Below are 4,049 nucleotides of genomic sequence, written 5' to 3'. Positions count from 1 at the left end.
TCTGCATATGTCCAGTGTGAACTTGACAATAGGAATAAAATTGAAAGAATATACAAAGCGATATGAATTATGAATTTCAAGAAATAATACTATGAACTTATGAACATGCACTATTGTCATCTTAGTTAGTAAATAAAAATTTTAGTGATGCACATTTATTCTTGGTTTTTCAAGAAAATCCTTATCTTCACTTGTACCCCCGGTAGTTCATCTATCTTCTAAATAGAAAATTTCCATTTTTATTTTGTTTCCTTTTTTCCTTTTAAGCAGTAAGTAGTTCATTTTTCTTTCTGCTTTCGACGTACAACTCTCGCCACCTACCTTGCATGGAAGAATTGTCATGCCTATCCATTGGTAATATAATGATCTTGGCAATTCTCCACCAAAGAAGTTGAAATCTTCAGTTTCTGTCGAATATGATGAAATTTCGGATCAAATAATTTTGCCGTGTTCTTAGTTGGATTGGTTTTGCAAGTGAGCTATCAAAAATTTGTAGACCTTATTAAAAGTTTTACCGTTACTGCCTGTTGTGAAGGTAAGAAATGTTTGTAATGTAGACTGTACTTTTAATTATCATTTTTACATCATAAACTGTAGTAATTTTGGAATAAAAACTTATAATGTGAAAATTGAATATTTATTTAATTCATTGAATGTGGTGTAATTTCCACGATTGTCTTTTCATTAAAAATCAGTTTAAACAATAAGTTTGGGAAATCGGTTGAATCAGAAGATTTGCACCCGCCGGACCCTTAATTTTTGACATTTACAAAGTAGCCTACATAATTTTTTAGTCCATACTTTTAAATTTTTGACCCATAGATTTTACATAATTCTATCTCGCCCCCACTAAACCATGTTTTTAGGTCCACCCCTAGGTTCAATTACCTTGTTGGTCCATACTTTTATTCGCGGGAACTTGTCCATACTTCTATTCGCGGGAACTTGTATAAGGTGTGGGGAGAAGTAATAGAAGTTTTTGCCATTTTGATTGAGAGATATTGGGTTGAGACTCATGGTCTATATATCTTGGTCTTGGACCATGTCCTCCATGCTAGATTCAGCGGAACGTACGACCTAAGAGACAATATACGGAGTAAGGCAAGTACTTGGTCGTGTGTTTAGTACTTTTAATGTACTAGATGAGTACTTATATAGACCCTATTTGATGTGGATTAAAATCTTGATAAAAATTCAAGTCTAAGTCAACATAATTCAACCATATATTTCATAAGATCCCAACTTTTCAACCATATGTTTCGTCAACTTTTATTAAAATCTACTAAAATTTTGATTTTTAGTTATACCAAACAAAGTCATAGTTTCGTCCAAAATACGTTTGTAATACGCACCTCTATTCTTCTACTGGTAAATTATATATATACCTATCTTATCATTCATTATTACCTCTGCGATTAGCGAAGAATTTCATTGTCTTCCAAATTCGAAGTAACCTACTTCCAATATGATAAGATTTATGGCTAACGTAGAAGATTACTAGAAGACAGAGACTGGCAACAAATCAAATCATTCTTTAGTTGTTATAAAACAACCCCATCGATATTGTAGATTTCAGTTTATTCGTCCATGTGGCGACGTGTTAAGAAATGGTTCTAGCCCCTCTGCCTCGAACAACTTGGTTTTTGACACAAATGGAACATATAAGTCACGACTAACTCAACAACAATGGCCCATAACCACCAACGAACTTCAACAAAATTTCAATCCCATCATGTTTTGAGATGTCACCTCGTGTCGTCGTCTTCACATATTCATGAAAATATCGCACTTATTATTAGGTCTTTTCGAAATTACCTAGAAATGGAGATGTCTGTTTCCACTTTTAGAGGGTCTTTTCATGTTATCCACTGAGAAGAGAAGCTTTATGTGGTCATGAATGAAGATATAAAGGTTGAGATAACACAAAAAGTAAGAAATATCTTTCAAGATTGCATCAACTAATGCTTGAATGAACTTTTGAAAGTTTGGATTGGACAATAGGATGAATATGTCTCATGCATGTAAAATAATTATTGGAATTTTAGTTAGTTTTATAAAGATATAAAATGTATTTAAGATTTTAGTTATTTCCTATTTCTTTATGATTGTTTTCTAAAACATTTGAAGAAGCAACATGAGACTCATATAATCTAGATAAAAGGGAAACTTACACAAGGATTTCTAAGACTCTCATTTTTAAAATTTGTTTTCCTCTAAAAGCAATTTCAACTACGCATCCTTTCGATAAAATAATTTTACACGTAGATCTATAACTTTTTCCTAATTTTTAACTACGTATCCTTCAAAAAACTAATTTTTACAAAATCTATTCTAAAAAATTCCAACCAAACAGGGATAAATAATTGTGAATAATGTTTGTTGCATTCTTTTTCTTAAACCATTTTCAGCTTCTCTTTTTGTTGTACCCTCTGCTCAAATGAATTTATGCAAATTTTGGATGCATTTTCACAACTTTACGTTGCGCAATCTCAATGTCAAGCAGCAGTAGTTGATAGATATTAAAATATTCTTCTCTGATTTTTATTCAAAATGGAAGATGCCAACTTTTGTTTCAAATAAGACAGATGATTAATTATAATTGACTAAAGATGCCAATCTGTCGAAGCAAATGTGAGCGGTTTAAAACATTGGAAGCAGAATTGGTAGATCAATGTATTGTTCAAAATTATAATAACCATCTAAATTTCATTATCATTATCTCCTTCATTTGAAATTTATGGTGGGAAGTGGAAACATTTTTTAAATTTTCTCATGATAAATGAAGTACGTGATAAATTTTCTCATGAAGGTTTATTTTGAATTAAATCAGAATTTGGGAGTGTTGTGTGTTTCTTGTTTATTATGGAATATTTTGTTACGGTAATTTTACTTTTTGTTAAATCTTTTTTTTATTAGTTGAGATATATATGTAGTGCTGCCGACTCGCGCTTCCTCGCCATTCTATTGTATTGCTACTTGATTCCACTCCTCCATCATCGTTCGCTAAAGCATTAAGGTTAGTATAGCGTCCTGATTTTAATTCCCGTTCGGTAGCTCCAGTCAATTTATGATTTTAGCTAATTTGTGATTTGTGAATATGTGATTTGTCAATTGTAAATTTGTTGATGGATAATTAATTTTTGATGTGTGTTTGTGAATTGTGATTCGTGAGATTTAGTTGGGGATTGTATCAACAATTCAAAATAGATACAACATTATTAATGAGATTGTAATTTATGAAAACGTTAAACTTAGCAACTTAAACCATTATTGATAGAAAAATTACTTTTTCACTTGAATTGATTCTTCTCATTATATATTTGTATCAGTTATGGAAAAGTATTTTAAACGTAAATCTGCATTTCCTTGCGATGAGCAAAATGTTAATGAAAGAAATGTTCGAGATAAAAGGGATGGACGTGATGTTGGATATAAAAAGGATGACGAACTTGGTGATGAAATGAATGAAATTGTTGAACTAGTCTTGGAGATGTCCCAATTGAAACAAATACCAAGGATGTTGGGGATGAAGGGCTTAAATTTGATGTTGCACAGCTTCCTTCGGATCCTGGATTGAGGGTTCCAATACAAAATTATGCTGATGATGTTCGAGATGTAATTCGAAGAGCATATGTGCAAAGGGGCCCACGTCAGCCTCGCAATCATGAATTTCCCCACAAAAAAATGGCTAATAAAGATATGAGATTTTGTGTTTCATGGTATAATGAGTATCATAGTTGGTTGGACTAACATAGCAAAAGATGCTGTATTTTGCTTATCCTGCTATCTTTTTAGCTCAAGTGATGATTCATTTGTTAATGGTGGGTTCTCAAATTGAAAAAGAAAGGACATTAATAGAAAACACGTCAGGGCACCAAGTAGTACACACAATCAGGCTCGGGTCCTGTATGAATCATTCAAGAATCAAAGACAAAGCATTCGATTGTTTTTTATTAAACAATCACATCAAGCTCGAACAAAGTATCGAATTCGTTTGAATGCATCAATTGATTGTGTTCGATTTCTTCTACGACAATGGATGGCCTTTC

This window comes from Olea europaea, chromosome 9, assembly GCF_002742605.1.
Source record: "Olea europaea var. sylvestris chromosome 9, O_europaea_v1, whole genome shotgun sequence".
Taxonomy (NCBI): Eukaryota; Viridiplantae; Streptophyta; class Magnoliopsida; order Lamiales; family Oleaceae; genus Olea; species Olea europaea.
Note: the sequence above shows the minus strand (reverse complement) of the source record.